Raw genomic sequence first — 17,654 nt, forward strand, 5'->3', positions numbered from 1 at the left:
AACATGATATGTGGCAGCCCGAAATGGGACAGCACATGCAATATGCTGGCAATGTAACACAAAAGACCAATGAACAGAATAAATGCTATCACTACATGCATATATGGCTGGTGGAAAGCTCTATGGTTAATGTTTTGCATAAAGCCAATTTTCCCTACAACAAAGGAATATATTTTATTTAACTATCATGGTGGTTGTTAAACATTGAGAAGGTTCCTCCAACTCAATCCCAATTAAACAATATTAAACTCAACAAATTAATTTAGAGTGATGAGATCAACATGATAATCCAAGAACCAGATACTCAAGATGTCCATAACCGGGGACACGGCTAACCATGATTGGTTTGTACACTCTGCAGAGGTTTGCGCACTTTTCACCACAAAACTCGATCACCTCCGCTGAATTTCTTGCACTACAAGGTGTTTGAGAAACGGATGACCCAGACATAGTCTTTCAGAAACATTAACTCTTTGCTCTGGATGGACAGTAACACCTACTTTCCCCTACATCTGCTAGCCCACCACTTAAAGAGGTCATGCAACCTAATCAACTATGCTAGAGCCCATAATAGCTTGTGGCTGCACATAGAAGTTTCTAGCATGATTAATCTTATGATCCCTTTGAGCCTGGGTGGCGAAACGTAGGATAATCACACGGGTACTCTGGGATATCCTAGGACAACACTCGATTCTCCAGGTGGCCACAACCAATCCACCCAGATGCGTGTTTAAGTAGCCACCTTAAGTTAACCAACAATTAACAACTCTCACATCTGCCATGGTTACACTCAACCAATCCACGTCTATGAGCATAGCATAGCAATCTGATCATAACGTAGAAGTAACTCCCAAGGTTTGATAATAAAAGGGCAATAGGTTCTACCTCATCATCTACTTCCCAAACCCACATGTTAATCAGATCCTAATGATGCAATGTTTGAGGATTGGAACTAATGCATAAAACTGGGTAGTAAAGATATGATCAAAGTGTTACTTGCCTTGTTGACGATCTGCAAACCCTAGAGACTCGTAGTAGCACGCTTTGCACTCCGGGAATTCTATCGCAAACAAACAATAGCATACATAAGCACTCAAGTGTAGATGCACGGGTAAAACTTCAAAAAAGAAGATTCAATCTGAAAGTTCAACTGAAGAGCTTCAATTTGCAAAAAGAAAATCAATCGAATCGGAGCTACGAAACTCAAACTACGAACAAAAGACGTTCGAAAACAAATCTGCTTGAAACCAATTTTAAATTGGTCAAAATCATGTTCAAGTTAATTAAATGGAAAGAGGGGCTCGAGACGAAGATTTTTGCGTTGGTTTCACTAGATTCCGACTAACGGTTAAAAAGTTGCAAGGGTTTGAAGATCGGGGGCTAATCTGCGATAAAATTAATCGTGGATAGGTCCCTGGCGAAAAATAAAAAGAAAAAGGAAAATCTTTCGTACGAACGTCCGCTAACAGAGGCTAGCGAATGAATTCGTTCGTTAAAACAAGCTAACGAATGAACGTTCGCAATTTAACCTAAACCGAAGAAAAACCGAACCGATCTAGAAAAAAACTGAATCTAGGGTTTAAAAAAACAAACTGACCAGAACTAAAACTGGCGACGGCGACGAGATGGCTCCGGTGGGGCGGCGGCGTCGGCGGGCGGCGGGGTGGCGGCGTCGGCGGGCGGTGGGGCGGCGGCAGCAGCGGGTGGTGGCGGCGGCGCAGGGTGGTGCGGGGCGGGTGGCCCGGGCGGCGGTGTTGGCGGCGGGTGGCGGCGACGGTGCGGGGCTACGCTGGCGGCGGCGCTAGGGTTAGGGTTTGGGGGGCGGCTTGGGCTGGCGGCGGCCTCGGGCCTCGCCCTTTAAAGGGGCCGGCCGGGAGGAGTCCGGCTCGGGCATGGCCCATAGGTCGGTTCGTGATTTTTTTAAAACAGATGGAGTAAAATAAATAAAAGAAATAACAAACAAAGTCCAAGAATTCTGAAATAAATTTTTACGGTCCTTTAATAATATTTCAGACAAACTGAATATTTATTTAGGCTAAGAATGGAATTTTTGAAAAATGCATATTTTTCTAATTCAAATAAAATAGCAATAAAAATCCAAATAAAATATTTATTTGATTTTAACATTTTTCCTCCAACATTTCTTTTATTTGGAGAAGTCATTTTATCTCCTCACTTTTATTTTAATATTGGAAATATTCTGAGAGAAAAACAATAAAACCAAAATGATCCTCTTTTCAATGAGAAAATTCAAATATGAAATTAAATGAAATTCCCAACTCTCTCCGTGGGTCCTTCAGTTTCTTAGAATTTCTAGAATCAAAACCAAAATGCAAATAAAATATGATATGCATATGATGACCTATGTATAACATTCCAAATTGAAAATTTGGGATGTTACAAACCTACCCCCCTTAAGATGAATCTCGCCCTCGAGATTCAGGTTGGCTACAAAATAGGTGGGGGTGGTCCTTCTGTAGGTCTTCCTCTTGTTCCAAGGTAGCTTCATCCTCGGAATGGTGGCTCCACTGAACTTTGCAAAATTTGATAATTTTGCTGCGTGTGACTCGGCTGGCAAACTCGAGAATCTTAACTCGTTTCTCCTCGTAGGTCAAATCCCTATCCAGCTGAATCGCTTCCAGTGGTACTGTACCTCTCAGAGGAATATCGGCCATCTCCGCGTGGCACTTCTTCAACTAGCAAACATGAAACACATCGTGAACTCCTGACAATCCTTGTGGCAATTCCAGCTTGTAAGCAACTTCTCCCATGCATTCCAAAACTCGATATGGTCCCACAAATCTTGGGCTAACTTTCCCTTAACTCCAGATCGTTTAACTCCTCGAAGCGGGGACACATGAAGGTATACTCTGTCTCCGACTTTGTACACTGTCTCCTTGCGTTTAGAATCCGCATAACTCTTCTCCCTGGACTGGGCTACCTTGAGTCTATCGCGAATCAACTTAACCTTCTCTTCGGACTCCTTAATCAAATTTGGTCCGAACAACTGTCGATCTCCTACTTCATCCCACAATAACGGTGTCATGCACCTCCTTCCGTATAATGCTTTGAAAGTGGCCATCTTCAAACTGGCTTGATAATTGTTGTTATAAGAGAACTCTGCATACGGCAAGTTGTCATCCCAACTAGATCCATAATATAGCACAAGCTCTCAACATGTCCTCCAGAATCTGATTGACTCTCTTGGTCTGTCTATCTGTCTGTGGATGGAAGGCTGTACTGAACTCTAGCCTAGTACCCAAACTCTCATGCAACTGATTCCAGAACTTTGAGGTAAACTGGGTTCCTCTATCTGATACAATGGTCCTCGAAACTCCATGCAGACATACGATGCTGGTCATATATATCTTCGCCAACTTAGCACTGGTATAGGTGGTCTTCACTGGGATGAAATGAGCTACTTTTGTTAACCGATCGACTACAACCCAGATAGAGTCATAGCCTGAACAAGTCCTGGGCAATCCAGTGATAAAATCCATGCCAAGCTTGTCCCACTTCCATTTGGGTATCGACAATGGCTGTAGCAATCCAGCTAGCTTCTGATGCTCTGCCTTAACTCTCTGACATACATCACATACTGCTACATACTCAGCAATATCCTTCTTCATTCCTGTCGACCAAAAACATTCCTTAAAATCCAGATACATCTTAGTATTTCCTGGGTGAATCGAATACGGTGAATCATGGGCCTCCTGCAGAATCAACTTCCTGATCTCGGGGTCATTACGCACATATACACGATCCTCAAACCATAAAGTACCGTGCTCATCCTCACAAAATCCTTTAGCCTTTCCTTTGCTCATCCTTTCCTTTATCTCCACAATCTCTTTGTCAGACTTCTGAGCTTCCTGATCTTACCTATCAAAGTGGACTAAATTTCCAATGCTGCTACATAACCTCTCGGAACTATTTCCAAACATAGCTCGCGAAGATCCTCTGCTAACTCCTTGGGTAATCCTCCGGTCATGAGCGTATTAACATAACTCTTTCGACTCAACACATCTGCTACTACATTTGCCTTTCCGGGATGATAGTGCAATTTCATATCATAATCCTTAATGAGCTCCAACCATCTCCTTTGCCTGAGGTTCAACTCCTTCTATGTGAAGATATATTTCAAACTCTTATGATCTTTGTATACCTCACAGTGGTTTCTGATGAGAAAATGTCTCCATGTCTTCAACGCACACACTACGGCTGCTAACTCCAAATCATGTGTAGCGTAATTCAGCTCATGAGGTTTAAGTTGTTGTGAGGCATATGAAACAACTCTTCGCTCATACATAAGCACAACTCCAAGTCCTTGACGTGAAGCGTCGTAATACACTTGATAATCCTTTCATTGATCTGGAAGAATTAGCACTGGGGCTATAACCAAACGTTTCTTCAACTCCTGAAAATTGGCTTCACACTCCTCAGTCCATTTAAACTTGGTGTCCTTCTTCAATAACTCCGTCATGGGCTTTGCAATCCTGGAGAAATTCCCAATGAACCACCGATAATATCCTGCGAGTCCGAGAAAACTCCTGATCTCTCCAACTGATGTGGGTGCCACCCATTTAGTCATAGAAACAACCTTGGTGCGGTCTACTACTATTCCTTCTCTGAATATAACATTTCCGAGAAATCCAACTTCCTTTAACCAAAACTCAAACTTCCTGAACTTGGCATACAATTGATGTTCTCTGAGCTTCTCCAGAACCAAACATAAATGTTCCTTGTGCTCCACTTCATTCTTCGAGTATAGCAAAATATCATCAATGAACACCACGACGAACTTATCCAAAAACTCCATAAACACTTTGTTCATCATGTTCATGAAATAGGAACGCGCGTTAGTGAGACCAAATGACATAACGGTATACTCATATAGCCCATACTTTGTGGTAAAAGCTGTCTTAGGTATATCCCGCTCTCGAATCTTCACCTGATGGTATCCTGAACGCAGATCAATCTTGGAAAATACTTTAGCTCCTTGCAATTGGTCAAACAAATCATTGATCATCGGCAGTGCGTACTTGTTCTTGATCGTCACTTCATTCAATGTACGATAATCAACAACCATCCTTAATGATCCATCCTTCTTCTCCACTAGAAGCACTGGGGCTCTCCAAGGTGACGAACTTGGTCGTATGTAACCTTTTTCCAGTAACTCCTTAATCTGCTTCTTGATTTTCTCCAAATCCTTTGCGGGCATCTGATACGGTCTCTTTGATATTGGCCCGGTGCCTGGCAATAGCTCAATCAAAAACTCAATGTCTCGATCCGGTGGCATGCCTGGTAACTCCTCTGGAAATACGTCGGGGTAATCCTTCACCACTGGCACTTCCTCCTGTACAACTCCTGATTAGGAATTCACTTGAGTCCTCTTCGGCACATGCCAGGATACATACTTGATCCTTCTTCCTTCTGGGGTGGTGAGCATAATTGACTTATTGGTGCAATCAATGTTTCCCCCATACATCAACAACCAATCCATGCCCAATATCACGTCCAACCCTTGTGACTCCATAATTATTAGATTCAAGGGGAAAACATGCCTACCTATGGTCAATGGCATCTGAAAACATCATGTGCTGGCCATATACTCCGCTCCTGGCGATCTTACTAACATAGGTGTCCTAAGAACTTTAGTGGGCAACTTATACTTATCCACAAATCCCCTTGATTTGTATGAATGCGATGCACCAATATCAAAAAAAGTGATTGCAATAAATGACTTAACCAAAAACTTACCTATAACTGCATCTGGCTGCTCTTCAATCTCCTCCATGCTAACGTGGTTCACTTGACCCCTGTTGAAAGGGTTGGGCTTCTTCCCAGAGCTTCCATTGCCATTTCCATTCTTTGCATCAGAACACTCGGTAGCGTAGTGCCCATTCTTCCCGCACTTGAAACAACTAATGTGACTTAGATCCTTCTTGGCGGGCATTGCCGGGTTGGGGCGGTTCTGGCTACTGCTTCCTCCATTCCCATTCCCATTCTTGGGGCCACTATGGTTATGCGAACTTTCTTCATTGAGATTGTGGCCTCCATGGTTATGGTGAATGTGTCCTCCCGAGTTTGGGGTAAAATGAGGTCTCTGCTGAGCTCCTGAATTTTACTTCCCTTGTCCATTATTCCTCTTGTGGCTCTCTATCTGTTGCTGCTTCCCTTCAATCATAAGAGCTCTATCTACCAACTCCTGGTAGTTGTTGAATGTTGCCACCATCAACTGCATGCTCAGCTCATCATTCAGTCCTTCCAGAAACTTCTCCTACTTAGCAGCATCAGTAGCTACGTCATCAGGGGCATATCGTGCTAACTTACTAAACTCATCCACATACTGGCCCACTGTGCGTCCTCCTTGGTGCAAGTTGCAAAACTCGCGCTTCTTCATGTTCATAGCTCCTGCTGAAACATGGGCAGTGCGGAAAGCCTGCTGAAACTGATCCCATGTAATAGTGTCAATGGGGTAAGTGGCTGTGAAATTCTCCCACCATGATGTGGTGGGTCCATCAAGCTGATGTGCGGCAAAACACACTCTCTCCGCATCTGTGCATCCTGCAGTGGTCAGCTCCCTTCCAATCTTGTAGAGCCAATCATCTGCAACAATCGGCTCGGTGCTACTAGAGAACACCGGTGGATTCAGCCATAGGAAACGGGCTCAGTGATCAACAGGTGGTGGTGGTGGTGGGTTGTTGTTGTTGCCTTGGTTCTGATTCTGAACTAACAGCTACATTAGGGTATTCTGCTGCTGGATCAACTGAGTGAGCTCTGGTGGGAAGGCATATCCATTGTCACGTCTTGGAGGCATCTGATGGGTTTAGAAAAGATGAGAAAACAGAATAGAATGAGGTCTAAAGGGGAAACACTACCCATATGCTCATCAGACAAACACATTCATATCACACCAATCAATTCAAACAAGGGCATATAATCGATCTAACTACCGTTACAAAAGTGCTCGAACTATTACTATATACATGGGGTATACTACTATAATATGGCGGTGAACTAGAAATTTTGATCGGTGGAAGACTCCATGATATACACTCCAGCTTCGTCTTCATAATCATCATCACTACTATCATGGTCAGAATCGGTGTCATCGATGATGATGTAGTCCTCAGAAAGGATGTCCTTGGAATGCTCGTCATCTCTTCCTAGCGTGGGGTCTCCCATGAATACTCCTAGCTTCCTCGTCAGGTCATCATTCTTCTCCACTAGTATTGTGATTTCCTCCTCATATCCGTCGCGTGTAGACTTGAGTTCCTCTTCTAGCTCCATGTTCCTGGTCATCACCTTCTTCAGATCTATCATGCTTGCGCACATATGGTTTTCCTGGCGACGAATGTGCAGGGTTAACTCCTGGATGAAAGCTGCAATTGACCTGTCCCTCCTGGTGCCGATCATCTCCCATTGCTCATCTCGGCGCCCATATATCTGGTAGATAGTGTCCTTAAGATCCTTGGGATAAACTTCACCGATGCATCCCATGGCGATGTGGGATGCCATGCTCTTTCCTAGACTCCAGGTTGGTGCATCAAAGGAAAACTCTATGGGCTCAGTAACTGGCGTGAATGTCCTTCCTGGAACTTGAACTCGAATCATCCAATGCCCCTCTTCTGGTAAAGTGGCGATGTAGGTCCTGGTGAAGCTTGGTATTCCGATGTTCAGGTACCTAGTGACTTCCTTCAAGTGTCGTCCAAAAGGTGTGTCTTCATCCGGTTGTGTAAACTTGTTCCTTGAGTCCGCCATCCTATAGAGTGGAAAAGGGAGAGGAGTTAGAAATGAGTAGAGAAAGAGTGACCTATGATTTAACTTAGTGGTCATGTCCTACAGTCAACGTGTGCTCTGATACCATCTTGTAGCGACCAGACCTCAAACATTCAAGTCTCTGTGCATCAGTGTCATCCCTGGATCGGTAATGCTGACACGCATAGTACTCGAGGATTTATAACAGAGTTCAATCACACTTATTACATCGAATGTCTCAAAAGAGAACTTATTACAATAATATGGCTTAAGGCCATCTAAATAAGATAACAACGGAAGGGTTGGAAGATAAAGTGAGTCCATCAACTCCAACGGCGTAACTGAGTGCACGACAACGACCTAGCGCACCTTACTCTTCGTCTGAAAAGTCTGCAACATGATATGTTGCAGCCCGAAATGGGTCAGCACATGGAATATGCTGGCAATGTAACATAAAAGAGCAATGAACAGAATAAATGCTATCACTACATGCATATATGCCTGGTGGAAAGCTCTATGGTTAATGTTTTGCATAAAGCCAATTTTTTTTTACAACAAAGGAATATATTTTATTTAACTATCATGGTGGTTGTTAAACATTGAGAAGGTTCCTCCAACTCAATCCCAATTAAATAGTATTAAACCCAACAAATTAATTTAGAGAGATCAACATGATAATCCAAGAACCAGATACTCGAGATGTCCATAACCGGGGACACGGCTAGCCATGATTAGTTTGTACACTCTGCAGAGGTTTGCGCACTTTTCCCCACAAGACTCGATCGCCTCCGCTAAATTTTTCGCACTACAAGGTGTTTGAGAAACGAATGACAAAAACATAGTCTTTCAGAAACATTAACTCTTTGCTCTGGATGGATAGTTACACCTACTTTCCCCTACATCTGCTAGCCCACCACTGAAAGAGGTCATGCAACCTACTCAACTATGCTAGAGCCGGAGCACACAGAAGTTTCTAGCATGAATAATCTTATGATCCCTTTGATCCTGGGTGGCGAACCGTAGGATGATCACACGGGTACTCTGGGATATCCTAGGATAACACTGGATTCTCCAGGTGGCCACAACCAAACCACCCAGATGTGTATTTAAGTAGCCACCTTAAGTTAACCAACAATTAACAACTCTCACATCTTTCATGGATACACTCAACCAATACACGTCAACGAGCATAGCATAGCAATCTGATCATAACGTAGAAGTAACTCCCAAGGTTTGATAATAAAAGGGCAATAGCTTCTACCTCATCATCTACTTCCCAAACCCACATGTTAATCAGATCCTAATCATGCAATGTCTGTGGATTGGAACTAATGCATAAAAACTGGGTAGTAAAGATATGATCAAAGTGTTACTTGCCTTGCTGACGATCTGCAAACCCTAGAGACTCGTAGTAGCATGCTTCGCACTCCGAGAATTCTATCGCAAACAAATAATAGCATACATAAGCACTCAAGCATTTATGCATGGGTGAAACTTCAAATAAGAAGATTCAATCTGAAAGCTCAACTAAAGAGCTTCGATTTGCTAAAAGAATCAATTGAATCGGAGCTACGAAACTCAAACTACGAACAAAACAAGTTCGAAAACAAATCTGCTTGTAACCAATTTTAAATTTGTCAAAATCCTGTTCAAGTTGATTAAACGGATAGAGGGGCTCGAGACGAAGATTTTCGCATTAGTTTCACTAGATTATGACTAATAGTTAAAAAGTTGTGAGGGTTTGAACATCAAGGGCTAATTTGTGATAAAAATAATCGCAGATAGGTCCTGGCAAAAAATAAATAGAAAAAGAAAAATCTATCGGACGAACGTCCACTAACGCAGGCTAACGAACGAACGTTCACAATTTAACCTAACCAAAGAAAAACCGAATCGATCTAGAAAAAAACTGAATCTATGTTTTTTGAAAACCGAACGGACCGGAACAAAAACCGGCAACGGCGACGAGATGGCTCCAGTGGGGCTCCGGCGAGGCGGCGGCGTCGGCGGGTGGCGGCGACGACGCGGGGTGGTGCAGGCGGCGTGGGCAGCACCGTCGGCCGTGGGTGGCGGCGGCGGCGCGGAGCTTCGGTGGCGTCGGCGCTAGGGTTAGGGTTTGGCGGGGCGGCTTGGGCTGGCGACGGCCTCGGGCCTCACCCTTTAAAGGGGCCGTCCGGGAGGAGTCCGGCTCGGGCATGGCCCATAGGTCAGTTTGCGATTTTTTATTTCTATTAAACGGACAGAGTAAAATAAATAAAAGAAATACCAAACGGAGTCCAAAAATTCCGAAATAAATTTTCACGATCCTCTAATAATATTTCAGACAAGGTGAACATTTATTTGGGCTAAGAATGCAATTTTTGAAAAATGCATATTTTTCTAATTCAAATAAAATAGCAATAAAAATCCAAATAAAATATTTTTTTGATTTTAACATGTTTCCTCCAACATTTCTTTTATTTTGGAGAAGTCCTTTTATCTCCTCTCTTTTATTTTAATATTGGAAATATTCAGAGATAAAAACAATAAAACCAAAATGATCCTCTTTTCAATTTGACAAACTTCAAATATGAAAATAAATGAAATCCCCAACTCTCTCCATGGGTCCTTGAGTTTCTTAGAATTTCTAGAATCAAAACCAAAATGCAAATAAAATATGATATGCATATGATGACCTATGTATAACATTCCAAATTGAAATTTTGGGATGTTACAGCGGCACATAGTTGTCGTTCCTAGACTCCAAAGACTCACTGGGCTCAGGTGAGCCACTGGATTCCTAGGAGTCGTTGCTCCTGCTGGAGGGGGCGCTAAGGGGGACAGAAGCAGGACCGGCGCCCACGGCTCCACTCCGCGGGCTGCTTTCTCTGGGGCAGCACTCTAGCCGTTCGCCCTCCATGTTGAAGACCTTGAAGAACAAGGTGGCCGCTCCATCATACTCGAAGTGAATCTCTAGGGCTCCCTCTGTGCGGCAAGCCCGGGCGACCTCACGCCATCAGCGCGTCATGAAGACGTCTCCAGGGGGCACCACCTCGACTTCAACTCCGGTGGCCTAGCTGCAGCTCCTAGCATGCTGTAGCCATAGCTCAAACGGCCCCCTCGGAGGCAGCTCGTTGGCGAAGAACCTTGGGAGCCAGATCCAGGAGTAGGGAGGCATCACCGCCCACACCACAAATTCGCGCGAGCTGCCCTCGGCGTGAGTCCGTGGTGCGGTCGGTAAGGCAATGGTGGCCCAACCACCATCGTTGGGAACTGCTTGACGACGCACATCTTCATCCCGAGCACGGGCGTACATGAGGAGGGGTAAGCCAGGTGGAGGCCTCGATTGCCAAGGCCTGGCCACCTCTCGCCCCGCGCCGGCGTCATGAGGGAGGCGGAGTCGCTTCTTCGGCCGGAGAGGATCATGCCCCTCCCTGGGGGCCTTCCCCTTTTCGGCCGCTCAGCACCTCCTGATCGGCGCCATGGAAGCAAGAAAGAGAAGAAGCAAGCGGTAGGAAGACGAAGGAGAGATGAGCGGGGGGCTCTGCCCCTCCCCCTCATTTATAGCCAAGGAAGGCCAACTGCTATCCTCCACGACCTCGCACCATGATGATCTTCTGCATGCCGCCTCGTTCCGTCAAGTCGAACAGTTGCAGAGGCAGCGTGGGGAAGTATAGATACCCACGTCCCATCAATCGCCACTCGTCATCAAGGCCGCAGGCAGTTAGGGCCCGCGATGCTCCGCACTTGCCCTTTAGCTTCGCCTGGAAGCCAAGTCCGAGCGTGCCTTGGGCCCGGGGCCTACTGTCGGCATTTTGGATATGAGGGTATCCAGACTCGCCAGCCCGCGGCCCACCGCGTGGCACCATCGACGGCCTGGTACGGCCTAGCTTCGACATCAACCGCTCAAGACCCTCACGAGGGGCCAAGCCTCGCGAGGTAGGCGACGCCAAGACCCCCGAGGGGATCGGCCTCTTCAGGTTGGCTCCCGAGGGGCGGAGAGTTCTATGCAAGGTGTACCTCACGAGGCTCAGCTGACGTGAGCCATCACGACCAAGGCCAGGCGGGCGCTAGTGGGCGCAGGGCACTAGTTTCCTCTTTGGTGCAAGAGAGCAAGCCACAGGCATGGAGTCCCGAGGAATCAACCAAAGGTTTCCATTCTGGTGCAACAATTCCAAGACCGCCAGGACGGAAGGATGGAGGTCATCACCGAGCCCACTGCAGCGTCACGACCAGGGGCTTTTCGCATGCAAAGACTACTTTTTTTCAGGATAAGCTGTACTACTTGTCCCCTTTCAAATCCGGCCATTGTGGGATCCCTTGCCACAAACATTTGGGAATAGGACCAAGGCCACTATAATTAGGACTTAGCCACCACCATAGGGGGGGATCGGATCCATTCTCACCCTACCACCTCACCAGATCTCTTGAGCTCAAGAACACCTCACCTCCTGAGGCAAGTTCATCCACTGTACTAGTTCGTCCTTAGCCCTTTGAGGCAATCCACCAAAACACCGAGTAGGGTATTACACCGCAAAGTGGCCCGAACCAGGATAAACTGATGTGTCTCTTTGTCTCTTCGAGCTTGACGCGCTAGGCTTAGGAGTATCGCGAGTAGGCAGGCTCTACTTACATTAAAAGCTACTCCCTCCGTCCCATAATATAAGAACGTTTTGTACAGTATGCTAATGTTCAAAACACTCTTATATTATGGGAAGAGGGATTGGTTCATTATGTAGCATTCTGCATCTTATCTCCCTCGCCCACCATTTATTAAAAAATATCAGATCTATATTTAATTGTACAAAAAAATTGAATACACAGACAATGCCAGTGCAGAAGTGTAGCCCATTGCTCTTGTTTGTACATTTTGTAACGCTTGTACTTCCATGGATTGGTAGTAGATTATGTAGCATCAATCTGCATCTTATCTTCATTATCCTCTATCCCTTCCAGTATTATCATATCTATAATTACTCTCTACAAAATGTAGAGTACATGCAATGCTTATGAAGAAGATTCTATGCTGAAATTCTTGAGTTATCCTTCCCTTGACATGGAGAAGGGCATTATAAAGCCGGTGTTAACTGTTAATGTAAGTCAGTCCTTCTAAAGCCTTTATCCTCAATTGCTTTTTTAATTTGCTCATACTCCCTATGGAACTGCGGTTTAGTTTGTTGTTTCTACCAAAATGCATGTTCGCAACAACCATAGTTCCAAGTTTTACTTGTAAAACCAAATTCCTTATTCATACCATGCACATTACTCAATACTCCCTATATGTATGCTTGTTTTTGTGGATTTATAATCCAGTGTGTGGTGAAGCAGCCCATGTTTGCACCCTGTCATCTCCTGTTTTATCTTACTGATGTGGCTGATTATATGAACAACATGCCATGCACATTAACCAAAATATATACAATGATTGTCTTTGCCCTTCATCTATGCTTGTTTTGTTGACATGGTAATCTAGTAGTGTGGTGAAGCTCCCCGCATTATGAACAATGCCAAATTATGCTATTGCTATTTTGAACTTACTCTTTATTTTCTAATTTGAAATTGGATGGAATTGACAACACAGTTATCATCTTTGTTTATACACGTGCAAAACCTGTCATCTCTCTACTTGTTTCAGGGTGATATGCCTGATGGCATGCACAAGTTTGCTGAAGGCTGTGAGACAAACCCAACATATATTGCAGCAAAGAAGGCAAAACATCTTGAAGATAGCGAGACAACCTCGAAGTCTTGTCTTGATGCAGTGTTCAAGTTACCTAAGACTAGCATTCAAACAAGCTCACATAATTCACTATCTGAATCAGTTCGACTTCTTCAGTCCCAAGTTCTAGCAAAAACTTTGACTTGAAGTCCTATCTCTAAGAAAGATTGCGGAGAACACCGATGAGAAGCTCATTGCTAAACAACTACACCTAGAGGCTATGACCGACATGCTTGGCCAGTCTCACAACCTTGCTCAGTAGTTCCCACGCAAGGCTAACCTTTTTTGAACTGTCTTGGAAGTGGTCTTGGTTCAGTATTATTTTGTTACGCTGCAATGGCGCCTAGTTTTTGCAATCTTCTTCTTCGTTGCGCTTTATGATCACTGGTGGCGAACTTCGATGCCTGGCGGATGTAATATACCATAAATCCTTTATTGTATAGTGTAGGTTTACTCTAAGTTAATATGCCATAATATCTTTATCGTATAGAGTAGGTTTGTTCTTAATTCGTACTAGTTACTGCCATCATTCCCTACCTGAAAAAACGGAGAAAATCTGATGTAGTCGACCGGGCCGAAACATTTGCCTCTAATGGGCCTCCTGTTTAGCAGTCCACAATTGGGCCAGCCTGCAACTTTCTTGGGCTTGAAAGGCCATTGGGGCCTTCACATTTTGCACCAGGCCCACAACTTACATGGGCCTATATTCGGCCAAAAGTTTAGTTGGGCCCATGTAGCTTTGGGCCATTAATAGGCTGAATATTCTGCTGGCCTGTTACGACCAGAAAAAACCATGGGCCTTTAGCAGGCCAAAATGCATGTTGGGCCTCAATTTTCCTAGTAGTCGACGGGCTTTCAGCAGGCTGAAATGTAGATCGGGCCTTTTTTGGCCCAGTTATATGACGAGCCATTACCAGGCCGAAACATATCTTGGGCATTAGTTGGCCCACCGATATATATCATGGGACCTTAAGAGGCCGAAAGCTTAGTAGAGGCATCAACGTGCTGAATTATATGACATGCCTTTAACAAGCCCAAAGTCACATTGGCTGAACTGTTGCCACCTTTATCACGGGCCGTAGAGGGCCAGATGTCGCATCAGACCATATATGGCCCATGGGCAGCATGGGCAATTCCCAGGCCGAAAGACACATCGGGCTAAAATGGGCCCATGTCTACATCGGGCCTCTAACATGCCGAAATGTCATTGGGCCATAATTGGGCCCAAATATTTGGCGAACAATTAACGTGCCACATCTGGCTTCGGGCCATAAATGGGTAATGTTTAAACATGCCGTTATTGGGCTGACCTGCTAGTACCTGAGTATATACTAAGGGCCTTTGACTGGGCCGACCTTTTTAACCTATATGGCCCACTGTTGGGCCCTACCATGTGTCGACGTATCATAAGCATGTCTCCTCCATTGGACAGACGACATCTGGCCCACCAAGGAGCCGACACGTGTTTCCTCCAGCCAATGAAGATTTTACACGTGGAAAATCCCCAATGGTCCGGGCTGTTAATGGGTTATCGGATCCAAACCAAAACCTGATAGCTTAACGGCGACCCCTTATGGTGGAAGCCACGTGTCGGTTACCCTTGACGAAAGCACTTCCATGATGCTCCATTTATCGTCATGGAAGTGGACACTTCCGTGATGATAATTTTGGTATTGTCATGGAACACTTCTATGATAGCACATGTATGACTATCTTTATTCTGTCATAAAATCGTCATGGATGTACATGCATGACAAAAAACGTGACCTACTATGACAAACACATATCATCACGAAAGTGTATTTTTTTTGTAGTGTTTCACGTATTCGATCATCTTGATCACATGCAGGCTCAGTGGATCTCCTTCCTTCAGCTTACAATCCATCAAGGATTGCCAGCCATTGAATCTTTGTTAGGACCAAGAGTATATCGACCAGAGGGGGGTACAATGGGAGATTCAAAAAATTCTTGCAAGTGTTTTGAACTAATCCCAAACACAGAAGCGAAAATAAGGTTCAGTAGACAAGAACTCAAACAAGCATGCTATTGAGGGAGAAAACGTGCGATGTAAGACGCTATAATGGTTTGAACATAGGATATCATTGGTTTGACAATCACGATGGTAATGTAAGATGCAAATAGATACATAGCATGAGAGAAAACTAGATATGAACTATGAGGGAAAACTCAAGAAAGAACAATGATGAGGTGAAAGAAAGTAATACAAGGAAAACACACTAGTCTCAATAGTATAAGGACGCGGAGAAATATGTATGACATGGATGACTAAAATGAACAATAAGAATGCAAGATGATGAGGACAATCAGTGAATGATGCAAAAGATAGTGATGACATATAGTGAAAGAAATGCAACAGACAAAGATTGATAAGATAAACTATTGTCACAGAGCACAAATAGTCAACTGCTGAAAGAAATGTAGTAAAGTAGAATGAACCGGTGGTGCTCGATGGCGACATATGGATTTGGTAGACCAGTACGCCCTTCTGCCAAAGGACTACATCTAGTTGGAGGGGTTGTGATGTAACACAAAAGATAAACACTCTTCCCCCTATTCTCCTTCAACTCGGAGTTGATCACACTCTAGTTGATTTCACTCATGGTAGATACTTGTTGACGATCTCCAAACCTTTGACAAACACTCTTCGCAAACCACAATGACACTTGGTTGCTGAAGATCTTGCTCGGTGAAGACAACAACTCTTCAACGCTCGAGCCAACACCTACCCGTCTAGAGAGTGCACAACTCTCAAGAGTAATAGGTACAAGAACTCTAACTCAGAATTACTGTGATGCTCAACCATTGTCTAAGTTTTGGCTCTTGATTTTTCTCTCTGTGGATCTTGAACTCAAATCACTCAGAGAGGGGTTGCTCAATCAATCTTCTCAGAAATCTTAAGCAGAGCAGCCAACGTACAATGTTGGAGCGGTGTGGTTATCTATAGCCACGGCCTTCCCTAAAGGGAAAATACCAAATTGGACTTGGGGAGTAGCCAATGGCCGAAGTACATGAGTCCAACGGTTAGAAATTGATCCCAACGGTAATAGTCCTTGCGGAGCAAGTAATGCTAACTCAGTTTGAAAGATATCTCCTGCAGCACGAAGAACAACTTTTCCTACCGTTGTTTGGGATAAGCATCACGTCGGATCTAAGCTTCGAGAACCTATACCCCTCTTAATAGTTTGGAGGTCCTATGTCTCAAATAAATGAAAGAGGAACAACAAAATGAATTCTACGTCTTCGCTTTATCTTCGACTTCCATTCACTGCAGTCAACTTTCTTCGGACAGAATCTTCAAACAAATTGCTTCATGTTAGCAATTATTTTTAGTTCCTCGAACTTGACACCGGAGACAACATTCTCTTCGGTTCTGCATGGACTATTTCTCTCTGTATGCACTAGTAAATAAATCAGTCCATGCTTGTTTCTGTCAACACTCTCCAAAACCCAGGAGGGAAAATGTTGCAACAACAATCTCCCCCTTTTTGGATGATTGTTGACAAAACAGAACACATCGAAGGATACATAATAGACTGGAATGGAATGCGAACGATAATGAAAGACGAGAGTTAATTATGAAGATAAAACCTTCTCCCCCTAAAGATATGTGATGTCTACTACACAACCTTCTTCATGTAGACATTGTTGGGCCTGCAAGTGCACAGGTTTGTAGGACAGTAGCAAATTTCCCTCAAGTGGATGACCTAAGGTTTATCAATCCGTAGGAGGCACAGAATGAAGATGGTCTCTCTCAAGCAACCCTGCAACCAAATAAAAAAGAGTCTCTTGTGTCCCCAACACACCTAATACAATGGTAAATTGTATAGGTGCACTAGTTCGGCAAAGAGATGAAGATACAAGTGCAATATGGATGGTAGATAAAGGTTTTTGTAATCTGAAATTATAAAAACAGCAAGGTAACTAATGGTAAAAGTGAGCGTAAACGGTATTGCAAACGGTATTGCAATGATAGGAAACAAGGCCTAGGGTTCATACTTTCACTAGTGCAAGTTCTCTCAACAATAATAACATAGATAGATCATATAATAAGCCCTCAACATGCAACAACGAGTCACTCCAAATCCACTAATAGCGGAGAACAAACATAGAGATTATGGTAGGGTACGAAACCACCTCAAAGTTATTCTTTCGTATCGATCTATTAAAGAGTTCATAT

This window comes from Triticum aestivum, chromosome 7B, assembly GCF_018294505.1.
Source record: "Triticum aestivum cultivar Chinese Spring chromosome 7B, IWGSC CS RefSeq v2.1, whole genome shotgun sequence".
In the NCBI taxonomy this organism is placed as follows: Eukaryota; Viridiplantae; Streptophyta; class Magnoliopsida; order Poales; family Poaceae; genus Triticum; species Triticum aestivum.